General features: G+C 44.0%; 1 protein-coding gene and 1 long non-coding RNA gene across 2 annotated transcripts in view; one reads left to right on the plus strand and one right to left on the minus strand.

The window, feature by feature from the left end:
• Nucleotides 1-62: 62 nt before the first annotated feature.
• On the minus strand, nt 63-3,461 carry LOC310744299. The gene is made up of 2 exons (XR_014539509.1): nt 3,395-3,461; nt 63-1,034 (listed from the first exon to the last, which is right to left on the minus strand). It is a non-coding gene; the product is annotated as an uncharacterized lncRNA (long non-coding RNA).
• A 379-nt stretch (nt 3,462-3,840) lies between these two features.
• The window catches only part of STK38L (serine/threonine kinase 38 like), a 49,807-nt gene continuing 38,217 nt past the window's right edge, over nt 3,841-15,430 (plus strand). The window contains exon 1 of the mRNA XM_083575261.1: nt 3,841-4,230. The gene's annotated coding sequence lies outside the window, so the exon portion shown is untranslated. The remainder of the gene's footprint in view (nt 4,231-15,430) is intronic.

The following is a 15,430-nucleotide window of genomic DNA, read 5'->3' on the forward strand; positions in this document are numbered from 1 at the left end:
GGGATCTTCCCCAGAGGGAGTCAATTGCTCTGTGAGATGGAGGAGTCAGACACCAAGACCAGGCAAATCCAAAGGTTGTTTATTCTCGAGACAGCGCTGCACGGGCAACTAACTCCCCGACTCGTGCTGCAAATAGGGAGAGCCCCATCCTGTTCACATCAAAGGTATTTTATACCACACATGCTTCCAAACTTTAGGCAGCACTGTTAAACCTGCTTAGCTTAGTAATGAGACAGAGCCGAGAGGGAAACAGTGCTGCTCCAGTTCACCAGATGAAAATTATCACATTAATTAACCACAGTGCTTGAGAAATGAAGCAAAAGGGACAAAAGGCAAAGCTGAAGAATACAAGCAATATGTAAAATGTTAGTGGCAGCAGGCACCAGGAATAGCTCTATAAAGGGCTTCATGCTTTTCCAGCTACTGCAGTAATTATTTGTGCAAGTATTATTTATTTAGCCGGCCAGTCAAAGCCGTTTCCCGGGTGTGGCTGCTGTCACATGCTGGCAGCTTCTAGGAGCCACAAGTGAGAGCTTAGGGCAGGGCAGGGACATACTATCCCAGTAGAAGCACAACATGTCCCCCACCGGACCTGTCCCACACTACCCCTCCGCTAACACCCCAGACCCTAGTTTGCATTCTGTTTTCAATCGTGGCCTGCAAGATGCAGGATCCATTCCATTTAAAGAATAGAAAAAAAGAAAGTCTATATTTCACCAGGTAAGGTTCATAGGTTGTAAATCATAGTTGCTTTTGCTTAGAAGTAAAACCCCATTGAAATCAGTGGGCTTCACCTATTTGAATAGATGTAGAAAAAATAATTGCCCTCTGCAAGTTTGCCAAAGTCCAAGTACCACCAAAGGGCTTTTTATCCTCCTTGTGGCAAGGCAGTTATGACCACATAACACACATCCAATGGTCCACTGGAATTAAAGTTGCAGAAGCTAAGTAGTGGAAAGGAGGCTGTCTTTCAGAGAAGGGTGTCCACCATTACTGAGGTTTTCTTTGCAGAGCCCTTGGTTGTTCCAAGAAGCCTCGGCATTGGGGATGGGGATGAACGCAGGAAAACAATAGAATAAAAACATTTAATAGCATTGAGAACATCTAAAAACTTTCAACAGCAGTCACCCATCCCCAAATCTAATACAGGTAACTCTCAACTTACACACATTTTACTTGTGTATATTCAGCTTAATGTGCTTGGCAAAAAAAAAAATTAAGGGAGAGGGCACCCAGAAAAAAAGACTTTGGCAGGCACCATTGAACCCAATGTGTTTTGACTACAGGTAATTTTGGCTTTACACGCTATCTCCAGAATGTGACCCCACATAAGCTGAGAGTTGCATGTAATCTGAAGGTTGCTGGAAGTGTATCTTGCAGCTTGGGTGAACATGAATGTTTTTAAATCCCTTCTTAGTGTTATTCATAAAGCAGACGGATGCACCTCACCAGATGTCAGGGATCGGTTGGACACTAATGAGTGGAGACTGGGAGAAGTGGGGTTGAAAAAAGGAATCAGTGATCTGGGGGAATCTGTAACCTCCAGGAGAGAAGCGTCAGGCAGAAGAATTGGAAAGTCAAGAACAGGTGCAGGAGGGAGATATAGGTTGGCATAGAGCAGGGGTCGGCAAGGTTTACCTCGCCTGGGCCGGTTCACTCCAGCGGAGTTCCCTCTGTGGGCCAGATTGCGCGCGTGCCTGTGATTTCCGGCTTCTACATCAGTGCAGACGTGATATTCAGCGTCTACGTCTGCGCAGACATAATTTTCGGTGCCACGGAAGTGAGTCCCCACACTGCGCCGGTTTAGTGCAGCACGCAGGGACTCGCAGAGCGGGCGGCTCAGTTTGGAGGTGGCTCATGGGCCAGTTAAATGACCCCTGTGGGCCGCTTGTGCCCCATGGACCTTAGGTTGCTGACCCCAGGCATAGTGTCAAGGGCTTCCCCACTTCCTTCTCCTGCCCCCTCCTCTCCTGCTCCACAGTCTCCCAGGACCAGAGGACGATTGAAGAGGGTGGAGCAGAAGCAAGTTGCACACAGGTGGAGTCTTTGCCTGCTTGCGCACAGCTCAGGGGGAAAAGATACATAACCCGAGGTCAGGATGGGGCCTCTCTCTTGTGGCAACTGCTTCATTGGGTGCACACCTAGGAGTAGCTGAGAGACATAGGACAGATGGACATGCCTTTCCCTAACTTGTAAGTGTACTTTCGACAATAAAGAGTTAATTCCTCACACTGGACATTCCTTGCCTGACAGTGCCGTGACACCAGGGAGGGCAATCTAAAACGGGGTAACCGCCACTGAGAATGCCCTATCATGGATTGGCACCAACCGGGCCTCCCTTGCCAACTGTGGAGCCCAAGATGGTTGCTATTGAGAGAAGTGCCCCTTTGGGTACTTGGATCACAAGCCAATATGATGGGCTGATTCTGTGCCTGGGTTCTGGGAATGAAGGAGCCACAGAGGTCTGTGTAAAGGAAATATACAACAGCTGTTGCAGACTCTCCACACCAGGAACAGCCAACATGGTGCCTCCAGCCTGATGGGGGGTTGTAGCCCAAGACGTCTGGAAGGCACTGGGTTAGACAAGGAAAATGTTTGCACATAAACCCAAACATTACGTAGGTGTCGGAAATAGTACTTTGGGGACTGACCCTAACTCCTGCACAGGTAAAGCACGTAAAGGAAGATGACAGTTTTACTCCAACATCTCTGGCAATCAGTCCAGTAGCCTGGCAAGAGGCCAATGGGTCAAAAAAACAGTCAATCCAGGTTAACAATTTATGTTTACAGTACCAAAGAATGCATCAATTGCTGTCTTCTTTTTATACAGGAAAGAGTAACTCGGGTCCATGCAGAATTTTCAGTATATTTTTACAAGCCAATTTCTGCCAAACGGTAGCCAGACGCTCATCCAGGGTTGTGTTTCCATTGGGACATCAAGGCATAGTGCAGTCTGCAGTGTCTTAGAAATATAGTTTATTCACACACATTTACACCTGGAGCCTTAAACCCCAAGGGTATCTTTCGTTGCCCCTTTCACTGCTTCAGCAAGCTAAGGTCCAAAGTAGAAGCCAGTCCTGGCCCTTGGTCTCTCAGTGCATCCTCCTCCAACCAGTTCTGCCTAGTTTCCTCCTCCTGGGCAACCTCCCCCTCCATTACCAGCATGGGGACAGCCAGGATTTTTGTTAGGGGGAACAGGAGTGATGTGATTGGTCAGTTAGTTAAGTATTCCTATTGCTTTTCTTGATGGGGGGCAGTTGCCCCCCCCCCGCTACGCCCAGGATTACCGGCAGGGTCGTTTGTCTTGTAGATGGCTTTTGCGATGGTTGAATGGCAAGGCCAGCATCTCCCTCCGCCCCTCGGGCAAAAGAACAAGCTCAGCCTGTCAGCTCACCTTCATTCTCAAAGCTCCGATTAAGACCCCAGCAGCCAAGAATCTGGAGGAGGAAATCTGGCCCCCCCGGATCCGGCCCCCCACTAACCCAGAACAAGGGAAGCTGGTGCACTTTTTAAATAAGGAGCGCCACAAACCGGCGGGGTGGGTGGGCATGAGCAACAAACGGCGCAGAATTCCCCCCTCGATTCAATGACACCTCCGCGCCCCTCCCTGCCCGCCCTCTGCTCTCCCGGCCGAGCTCGCCCGCGTCACGCGGGGAATGCTGGTTCTCTTTCCGCTTCCAGCTGGTCTCCGCCGTCCGCCCTGAGGAGAAAGCTCTGGCATTTCCACAGATGAGGCCAGCGGGGGCTGTGAAACTGAAGCTCCTCTCTCTCTGCACAGCAACCGGGCTCCGCGCAAAACAGAGAGCGCAGTTGGGCGTGCGTGTCTGCGCGCGCGCAGTGAGCCCGGCCTGGGGCGCCAGAGAGCCTTGCGCGGGCGCCGCACCGCGACCCTCGGCCAAGGGGCGCCCCGCGCACGGCCCCGACCCCGCTCCTTCCCGACCCCGCAGCGCTGCTCTCCGGGTCACCCGCCAGCCATTCCCTGCTGCGCGCCGGGATCCCCAGCTGCACGTGCGCTCGCCTCAGCCGCGCCGAGAAGCCAATCGGCCGCGGCTCCCGACGCCCCGTCCCTCGCTCGGGCAAGGGGATCCACCCTCTCGCGAGAACTGGCTAGTAAACAGATAGATCCCTCCTGCTCGCTCGGCTGCCGCCGCCGCCGCTGCTTCCCTCCGTCCCTCCCTCCATTGGAGACACCGGGCGCCGGGGCTGCGGAGAGCGCGAAGGCTTGGCGCGGTGAGTGCGGAGGGGGAAGGAGGGCTGCGCCGGGGAAGGGGGGCGGGAGACCTGGTTCACTTTGGTGCACTGTCACACCTACAAGGAGGTCATGTGGGGAGCCCCCCCCCTTCTCTCTCTCTCTCTCTCTCTCTCTCTCTCTCTCTTTTTCTCTCTCTTTCTTTCTTTCTCATGAACCTTCGGCAGAGGCCAGAGCCGTCGCCTTGGGGGGAAATGCCAGATGCTTCTGCCGAGAGAGGAGCAGAGATTAGTCCAGAAAGAGGGAAGAGTGCATGCATGTCATAGAAACGCTGCCACTTTATATTTTTCCGTCTCCTGCTGCCCCCTCCCCAAGTGTAGGGTGTATTGGGCACAGTGGAAAAATGAGGTGCCTTGTTACCCGCAGCTCGTGACAGGGTTGAGAAGTGCCCCTTTTCACCCCAGAAGTGGGGGCAGCTAAAGGACAAGCTGTGACTCAGTTGCAAGCCTCAGATCTGCTTCCCAGTATGAGAGAAATGATTTCCACTTGCTCATTTGGTTGGCTGTTTCAAAGCCTTGCTAAGGTGGCAAAGGGGTTGTCACTGAATTCATAGCAAAGATTCCATACAGAAACTCCTCTGTTCCAAACGTAGATTGGCACGTGTGCCAAGTCACCTTCAGTTTCACCCTTGTGGATGTGCGCCATCAGTTGGTTTGGATTTCAGGTGTGCGTATGCATTCAGATCAAGTTGTGATCTCAAAATGCTCTGGGTTCCCAATTTTGCCAGTGACTTCAGCAGGTTTACATTCTTTCTGAAAAGTTGGCATGTTTTAGAGTGCTGCTGTATGCATGCTTACTTGGGACTGAGCCCCACGCAACTTATTCCCAAGGAAGCATGCATAGGATTTCTCTGAATACTTTTTTGGGTTGTGATTCCCAAATATTTTACCAAGAGAGCTCAACAGTAAGACTGTTCTCGTCTTTTCCCCATCCTCTTGCTAAATAACCCACTGTTGGCACCTTTGTGACCTGCGCATTCTGTCAGATACATTCCATAATGTGGCATCTTCGTACAAGGATTTACAAGCATGATAGAGCAGGCTTGTAAGTACAAGCATAATACTTAGTTCAGATATGTTCAGTTTTATTTATTTTTTTCCAAATTTGAAATGCTATTGTTAGCCAAACTTGAAGTGATGGGAAACGTGATTTAAAACAAATAGACTGCTCTATAAAGCAATGTCCAAAGGGCATAACTTAAAGGTTAACTTGACTTCCTGATCAAACTTGTAGTTTTGTTAGTCGAGGGTCTGCTTGGTCTGTATCATTTTAAAATGGGTTTGGAAAAAGAGCTAAAGGCATGCACACAAAGTAGGAAAATGTTTAGGTTGTCGGCCTGATGCTTTAAAGGAGGACTGTAAAGTCAAGTTTGTTAAAGCAAACCTTTCAAGTGCATACATGAGACAAAATGGTACATGAGAACAAAGAAGTTGGTGAACAAGATTAAAATCTGTATTTTTGATTAGCAGGTTTGTTTTATTAGGAGTTAATTTTTTTAATGCTCTTAGCGGAGAACTATTTCATTGTCATTAAGTATGTGCTGAGCTCATGTTTCCCTTTGTGCTTGTTCCATATAGAGGTGTCGGTCATCATGTCTGAAGTCTATTTTTGTGTTTATCTCAATTCCCAAATATCCTGCTGTGTTGCAGATAGTTCTGCAAAGTCACTTTCTGTAAATGGATCTCAGTGGAGAAGGATGCATGCACTGCTACATGTATACAGTACAGGGTTCTGTGGAATATATTGTGAAATAGATTTGCTTCTCTTCAGACAGCAAGAAAGAGCAGGAAATAAAAATAGAGTAGTGCCTCGGGTTAAGAATTTAATTCGTTCTGGAGGTTCGTTCTTAACCTGAAACTGTTCTTAACCTGAGTTACCACTTTAGCTAATGGGGCCTCTGGCCGCCACGCGATTTCTGTTCTCATCCTGAAGCAAAGTTCTTAACCTGAGGTACTATTTCTGGGTTAGCGGAGTCTGTAACCTGAAGCACCTGTAACCTGAAGCATCTGTAACCCGAGGTACCACTGTAAATCTCATTAACAGCTTTTCCTGGTTATTTTGCATTCACTGCCATTTTCATTAATTTATTGATTAACTGCAACTGGACTACTTACTAGCTGAAAAGTCAGTGAAGTTTTATTGACTTTCATGAGTTTTGTCAAGCCAAGGAACTTCTGGATAATGCAGTAAGCGGCCCTCAACAGAGTATGCATCCTAGTAATATGTAAAAGTTTACATCAGGCATGGGCAAACTTGGCCCTCCAGATGTTTTGGGACTACAACTCCCATCATCCTTGACCACTGGTCCTGTTAGCTAGGGATGATGGAAGTTGTAGTCCCAAAACATCTGGAGAGCCAAGTTTGCCTATGCCTGGTTTACATGATATATGTAATAACATATAAGCCTTTCCGGATCTAGTCTAGCACCCATTCTCAAACAATGGCAAGACAGATTCTTTGGGAAGCCCTTTGGTAGGGATGAAGAGAACAGTCTTCTCCTTTTTGCCCTCCAGCAGCTAGTATTCATAGTATCTCTTACACAGGGGTTGTATTTAGATGGCATGGCCAATAGCCATTTATGGAACTATCCTTCATAAAAATTCCCCTTTAAAGTAATATATGCCACCTTATCTTTAGGCGGAAAGACCAGTCTTTTCATAGGCTGTTTGTGGAAATCTTGCACTGGCTTAGTTCTCATTGAGAGATGTGAATCTCGGAGGTAGTGTTAGAAACTCAGATATAGAAGCTAGACAGTAAGTGGCTCCTTAAACCAAGATTATAGTTGCCAGGCTGCACAGAAGAAGCATTTTGGTTCCCGAAATTCATTCTGATTGTATAGATAAAATATAACTGATAGAATTCCACAGGCTATGGTATTAGTGTGTGAAAACAGTCAAGATCTAGTGATCCCCAGGCATGCATCTCCAGATGGTGGAGTTGTCAGGCGCCATTCTGGCACCCAGATATCTTCACTCATTTGCAAGTGCAGAATGCGCCTGAGCTAATTTCGAACATTGCTTGGAGGCAACAGTTCAGGCACCTACAAGCAGAAATAAACACTCAGTGTCAGCCTGTGTTCAGAGTAAGAGTTGGGACGATCCTGATGTAACTTGCTTAATCCATTCCTTCTGTCCAGCTTTTTTTTTTCAACTTACCAAAGAAGAAGCTCCCCCCATTTCCATAGGCCTTTGGTTCCAGGGATAAACCACACTTGCTGTTTGTAACATTTAGCATAAATCTTTGTTCTTTATGACTACTACTACTTGTCCTGTCCTTGGTAGAGAGAATGAAAATGTGATGCTGTTCTTTCCAGGGAGGGGGGGAAATCATTATTCTGCTCCTGCAAACTTATATCCCTTTTTCTTCTAGCTTAGAGATGGTCAGCTTCTGTATTTTCAGTGGTCACTCTTGTAGATAGCTGTGTACAAGACAGTAGCGTGAGGACACAAAAGTCAGCACTAGTATCAGTAAGGGTTTAAGTTATGTGGGGCTCAGGTGCTGCATAAAATACCTGAGGAGAGAACAAGTTTCTTTTCTTTACAAGTTAAATGGTAGACTTTAAATAAAGCAAAAACCACACACCTTGATTAGATTTTGGATCCAGATACAGTTTATTCATGGTCCTATCAAGTACAGTTTGTTCATCCTTGCTGTAGTTTAAATAGTCGAGACTGTTTTTATAGGCTTGGCTTTATCTTTGTAGCAAGTTGCAAAAAATTATCAGAAATATGAATATGAATGTGAATAAATCTCTCTTTACCCAACCTGTGAAAATGATATTATTGTTTACATGTGAAATGTTTTTGAATTTATTTCTCTTTTAGGCTTTTTAATGGTCATATCTTTATATTCTCTCAAATGCAGATAGATGAATAAAAAACGTGAAACAGCTTAATCTCTGAAATTATATCACGAAAGATCTGTAGCAAGCTCATCTGTTAGGATAATAAAAGGAATTACTTTAAATGCAGTATTCATCACTCAGATGTAAAGAGTAGATTGGTATTATGCAGTAAATTGTTTGGTTTTGTTGATCTGGTGGAGGCTTTGCATATCTTTTGGTAATGATGGCTGGCATAAATCAAACATCCTATTGAAAATAAAATCACATAATCTTATCTCATTCTCTGTTCATTTTGGTGTATAGCTACATTTATAAGAGACCTACTATTGACAGTAATTGCATTATAACATTCTTCAGAGAGCGAGCTCTGTAAACAAGCAACAAAACTAAAGTTTTAATTGTCTGTCAAACATTTGTTACAAATATTTTTAAAAGGATGTTGAATGCATCTTGATCAAGGAATCATGATGAAAATAACTATTGCCTCAAAACTATGCTAACAGCTGAGTTATTATGGGTTGCCAGTGCAGTCCAACGCTGTACGGTCTGGCCTGGTGCTTGAAATGCCAGAGAGAGTCTTATCCGGCTGAGAAGATCTATGTATCCATGGCATCTGAATGTCTTTTGGCAATTGTTCTCTCCCTCCATCTGCAGAAGTGAGTGAGCAAAAGGACATGTTTCTCTAAGAATAACTGAAAACAAAAGCTTAGACGGACCAGTGAAATGCCTCAGACATTTGTTCCTTGCAATTGAAGTGTAGTTATTTGTTGTTTTATACCATGTTTCTGCAAAGGATGTTGAGGCCATTCTTGTAAACCCTAAAGAAATGCCTACATTTGCTACAGTCTGTTGTGCTGGACTCATTGGACTGAGGTTCTCAAAGGTTCCTGTTATGGGATGCTTTATAACCGTGGTTCCCAAACTCTTCCCCTCATGCTGATGATCTTTGTGGACCACTTAAATGATTTTTCCGCCTGTTGAAGCAATTGTAATGCGCTGTGCTAGATGCTGTATGATTTTTACTTGTATTTTTATTGCTTCTCTTATTTCTTACATTTCATTTTATCATATTACAATTTGCATTCAGTATAATGCAAATAGTAATACAATAAAAGAAAATGTAAGAAACAATAAAATGCAAGTAAAAATCAATATTTAATATGGGCATGTCGAGTGAAACTCTTGAGTGAATCTCATGGACCACAGTTTGGGAATCCCTGCTTTATAAGTTGGGAAGAAAAATCTCTTGTCACATTGTTTTCAATTGTACTCAGAAGGGTATATGGTGGTCTTGTTCACGTATCATGATAAACCACAGTTAAACCATGGTTAAATCAGCTTCCCCCCTCATGTGGGCCTCTACACAGTTCCTACTCCCCCCCCCCAACCATAGCACCCACATGGCTCAAATAAATCATGGTATGGCTTGTTATGTTGTATGAACTCGACCTATGGATTGTTCGACACCAAGAACAAAGCTTGCTTATTTCTTGCTTACTCTTTGTGACCAGCCACACTTATTTGAGGTGTGTGAGGCACTGTGTTTCACCCCACATACAAACCCCTGCAGCAGGAGGGAGCCATGTTCACAAATAAACCATAGTTTTAGTCAAACCGTGGCTCACTATGACTTGCAATTGATGCTAATCTTATAGAAATAACATACAACTCCAAAGACAGCCTTAGAAGATGTAGTAGGTGCATCATTGTGCTGAGACCTTAGTTTGAGTAAAATGGAAATAAAATAGAGTGTGAAAGTCTTAATCTCAGGGTTATGGGTTCAAGGTCCACGTTGGGCAAAAGATTCCTGTATTGCAGGGGGTTGGACTAGATGATCCTCTTGGTCCCTTCCAGTTCCGTGAGTCTCACACAGCTGTCAGTACCAAAAACAGATATATTGTATAATGCACTTTATATGTTAAAAATGCTGTATGGGTAAGTAGCCATCTCGGCCTTTGTGGGTGGGCCCTAGAACTGAGGTGATTGTATGTGTCTGTTTGAACTTATTTTTATTTGATTGTTCCTCAGTAAACTTTATGCATAAATGATTGGAACCTAAAGACCCCTCCCACAGCGTATGTGGAAGTTGTGTGGAGATGTGGCTCTTTGGAACTGAACCACTGTATGTTGGAGAATTAAACAGTGTGGAGGGCTTACAGAGGAAATTAGTAGACTTCTTTCCTCTGTACAATGGTACCTCGGGTTACATATGCTTCAGGTTACAGACTCCGCTAAGCCAGAAATAGTGCTTCAGGTTAAGAACTTTGCTTCAGGATGAGAACAGAAATCATGCATCGGCGGTGCCGCAGCAGTGGGAGGCCCCATTAGCTAAAGTGGTACCTCAGGTTAAGAACAGTTTCAGGTTAAGAACGGACCTCCGGAACGAATTAAGTACTTAACCCAAGGTACCACTGGACAAAACTTTTAGAAGACATCTGAAGGCAGCTTTGTATCGGGAAGTTTTTTACGTTTGACATTTTATTATGCTTTTGCGTAATGGAAGCTGCCCAGAGTAGCTGGGGCAACCCAATCAGATAGGTGGATTACAAATATTATTTATTTATTTATTTATTTATTTATTTTACCATTTTGGTACTGTTTAAACCAATCTCCCTTCCTGTACCCAGACAGAATCTTCTTGCCTCAAAACAGGAACAGCTACTTGCTTTGTATTGTACTGCTTGAAACATATATTCCTGCGTTTGAAGCACTATATCCCTGTGTTTGAAACTACTGTTGCAGCATAAATACTCTAAATTGCAGGCTTTCTATTGGAAGATGCATTATATACATGCTCTACCTGTGTTACAAACTCTCATTCTCATCTCAACCTTTCATTAGTGTCCCATCGACCAATTGCAGGTGGCCTTTTTAAAAGAAAATATTTATACTTACCCAAAGATCTACAAAAGTTCATACCCAATACAAAGTATCTTTTTATAATACATCAGAATAAAACAAATACTTTAAAATTATAATCTGAAAAGGAACAAGAGAAAAAAGAAGAAGAAAGGGGGGGAAGAAAAGGGAAAGAGAGAAAAATGAAAAAAGATAAAGACTTCAATTCCCTTTTTCCACTAAATATAGCATTCACTCATTTCCATCCAACTATTCTGTTTTCTGTAAGCCAATGTTTTTTTCAATCTTTAGATTCAGATATTAGTTCATTTTTTCTTTCATGCAAAAAGTCCATAAGAAGTTTCCAACCCTTAATAAATGTCAATAATGATTTTTCTGTGATTAAATACATTAACTTTGTCATCTCGGCTAAATCCAATCATTTTATCAACATTCCTCCTAGCAGGTGGCCTTTTAAAACCTTTTGCTACTAGTAATGTGCCAATCTCCCTGCCTCCATCCTTGACCTGGAATTCAATGAATACTAAATCCAAATGGTGGTGAACTCATAGAAAGTTCAACGACCCAACTGAAATAAGGAAGTGCTGTTATCACGACACCACAGAAATACTGTAAGGCTAAAAATAGCAAACATTGTAACAAATGCCTACCAGGTGCAAGGTTACAGTCCTAAACGTCAGGCAGTTTATTTTGCTGAGATTAGTAGAAGTAATTAATAGAGACGCTCTTTCATCTCAAAAGCACATATGGTTTTATAAATGTCCACAAAGAAATAGCTGGACCCTAACGGCTAATAAATGAGTCCATTTACTTTAAGGCATTCAAGAATCAGGCTGAACTTGCACTTTATTTGTTATAGTCACTAGTAGAGATGATACGGCATCTAGATTGACTAAATGCAGTGATGCAGCTAAAATCTAGGGCGCTGCAACCCAGCTCCCACCCAAATGGCCACCTAGAGTGTGGCAGCGAACAAGCCCAGACCAATTCTTATGCTGGCACGGGTATGACCCACCGGGACTGATTTTGGTCATCACAGCATACTTTCTTCCTTATTTTGAAAAGCGTGTTATAATGGTTTCAGGTACTCACTCTATTATTGTTTACTTTAAGGAATATATTACCCTTTTCTTACAACAAACTGAAGCTTAATCCTAAGTAAATGTATTTTGCACAGGCAAACTTGGAGTCATCATGCTGACATGATTTTAAGCGACCTTAAAATAAAATGCATCACATGCTCAGAGTATATATTTTTTTATAACTGGGGTTGGCAAACTGTCCCCCCATCCTTGCTCTAACAGCACAAAGATTAAAGCAATTCCCATCTAAAGGGGCTGCTCTATAAGGCCATTAAGTCCAAGTGTGAAATTACCAAGCAGCACCAAAGGACACAGCTTGTGTTGGGTTCGGTGGCATAGTTTACCCTTCTGCCACCTGGGGTGGATGGGCACACGGAGCAGCCCAGCTGGAGAGAGGGACAGCGGGAAAGGGATGCTGCCACTGCCGGCACTTCCGCCCCCAGGTCAGGCCTTACTCGGCCTGGTGGTGACGTGCTGGGCCATCATGTCTAGCACAACAGAGCCTGGGGCGGGTGGAGATTCTGCCTCTCCCATCCCCTCCACTGCTTCTACAAGATTCCCAAGTCCTGTGACACCCTCTTTCCTCACCGCCACCTGGCCTTGCAAACTCTTCTTTTTTCATGCACACTGCAATCCTGTCCTCTTCAAACTAGCAGACTGCAGTTGTGCATTAAAGGCTGCAAATCCGGCGTTTTTACTTGGGAGTAAAAGCCCACTGTGCTCGCTTCACAGCAAACATGCAAAGGAGGTTTGGGATACCGTTGCATCCAGATCTCTCCAGGGAATCCAACCGACTTAAGTGTAAAGCGGCTTACAGGAACGCACTCTTCCAAGAAAGGATTTGAATGTCACAATGTACTGCCAGATCACGGTGTTTGCCTGGCAATACATGGTGATGTTGAAAAGCTGACATCTCCGAGCCCTATTGCATTGTCATAAGGTTATAAATTCAATAAATGAAATGAAAATGATTGAAGTTGGCAGCCTGGTTGGCACTGCTATAAAAGAAGCTAGTGACTTTATTATCATGAATGTAAGCAAAACTTTTATTTCAGGACATAAAGCTTCAGATCACTTAAAAACCATTGGGAATATGTATCTGGAATTGTGTTTAAAGAGCCAGTTGACAATAACAATAGCTGGGTTATTTATTATTATCCTACCTTATAACCCCAGCAGGACCCCACCCCTGGCAGCTTACGAAATAAAACTCCCCCATGCCATGACCCAGGGTAAGTGGGCGAAGAAGCAGACCTTCTTTTACAATAATAATGTTACAGGCACAGCATTCCAGTGTAAAAGGTAGTCGAGTTCTCCATGCACTGTGCCACATTTTAAAAATGCAGATGTACATTGGGCAACCATGGAAGATTAGAGCTTTTCAGCCATATGTGTGTGTTCCACTATGGCAATGGATGTTTGAGTAGGAAGTTATCGTGTGTGAAGTGTCTTGAATTTATTGGTGGAAATTAGGTGTGTTCATCCCTGCGTGTTCTCCGCTGGTTACCAAATACCAACCAGCCTCTCTATCAGGTGTCTGCAACCAAAGGGCCTTCTTCCTTTTTGTATTGGTGGGTTGGGGCAGAGAGCAGGTCTAGCATAGATTTCCTGTGAAAACAGATACAGCTCTTTCTTTGAATATGTTTGTACTCAAAGCAGAAAATGATTTTCTGAATTAGAGTTTCTTTATTTTGCTTCAGCTGCATATCCTCAGCACCTGCCTCCAGATGTGTTCAACTGAAGATTTGTGCTGAAGTGAGAGTTTCAGTGTGGTTCATTGATGGTTTCACCAGCTCATCACTTCCTAGGCAAGGGCCTTCTGCCATTTTGCTCTTGTACTTTGATAGGGTAGTTTGTCATTACACCTGGCCAAAGACTGAGATATGTCAGCGTCAATTGCAGAACAAGGTGCTAGGAGTATACAACATTGTCAGCAACCTTTGCTTTACAGTAGAAGCAATCAGTAGCTAAGGATGGGAGAAGGGACGATGGAGTCTTGAGTTACAAGCATCACCACCAGAATGTCCAGAACTAGATTTTTCTGGAAGCCATGCTTGAAACTGCTTAGGACCCAAAGAACTACCTGATGAAACCATGGAATGTGGAGAGGCTGGCTTGTCGCGCCCCCCCCCCTTTATTCAATAAGAAACATCATTATCATCATCATCATCATCATCATCATCATCAACATCATCATTTTTCATACAGAATGGTTATTGACATAAGCACATAGAAATGCAGTAAGAATAATGAATGTAAAAATACAAATAGAAAAACGAGAATATGGAGGGGAGGGAAAAACTGGAAGACACCTGAGAATGCAATGCTGCATATATTTATCACATATAAGAAGAAAGGGTGAGTCAAATTAGTTCTCGATAAGGCCTTTCCACATATTTCTGTGTGGAGCAGGGGGTTTAGTGGGCTGTGTGGGTGAGTTAACATAGGAGAAAAACGTATACCAAGTTGAATAAAAGTGGTTATTTTTGATGAACCATTAAAGACTCTTTGTTTATGTGTCAGGTGTTCTGACAGTGCTGTGTCCCATAGTTTTGCTAGCCCCTCCTCTCGGTAAGGAGATGAGTTGGATTTCCAGTCGGAAGCCACTGACATTCTGGGTGCAGCAGGTAGCATAAACATGTGCATGACAGGTGAGTTGGTACCAGGCTCCAAGGATAGGAGCGCCAGGGCTGGGGACAGTATCCAAGGGGTGATGGTGGAGATAGTTTCAAACATTTGGGTCCAGAATCTCTGAACTATGCAGCAATCCCACCACATATGAAGCAGTGTTCCAATGTGACCACAACCCCGATAGCATAAATTAGAGTACCGCTTGCCAATTCTGGATAGGCGGAGTGGAGTTCAATGTCATCTTAATACTGTTCAGTGTGGCTTCCTGTATTCTTACAGAAATTGTTTTAAGTGGGGGTTTAGACCACATTGCTTCCCATACTTGTTCCTCTATCCAGAGATCCAGATCACTCTCCCATACTAATCATAGCCCCTGAGAAGAGGCTGATTCTATGCTAAGTAAATTTCTGTATATATTGGAAGCCATGCCCTTGTGAGTTGAGGTTGCGTTAAGGCAAAGTGATTCATAGAGAGTCAGGGAGTGATGCAAAGGCAAAAGAATGGACCTGAGTTAGTTGGAGCCAGTTGTGTGGGGTATATTTTAGTTTTTCCTTTAAATAAGTTACTGAGATAGGACGACCATTAGGCAGAATATCTTTGATCCTATATGTTCCATTTCCATTTATGTTCCAACATCGATACTGGAGGTATTTGTCATTAAAACAGAATGGTATATGTTCCAGACTGGGCATTAAGGATGACGACAGAGGGGCCAAGTGAATTTGCCACCTGCGCCACACTTTAAATGCTAATGGTAAAAATGGA

Source organism: Podarcis filfolensis (assembly GCF_964270895.1).
Source record: "Podarcis filfolensis genome assembly, chromosome: 10".
Taxonomy (NCBI): Eukaryota; Metazoa; Chordata; class Lepidosauria; order Squamata; family Lacertidae; genus Podarcis; species Podarcis filfolensis.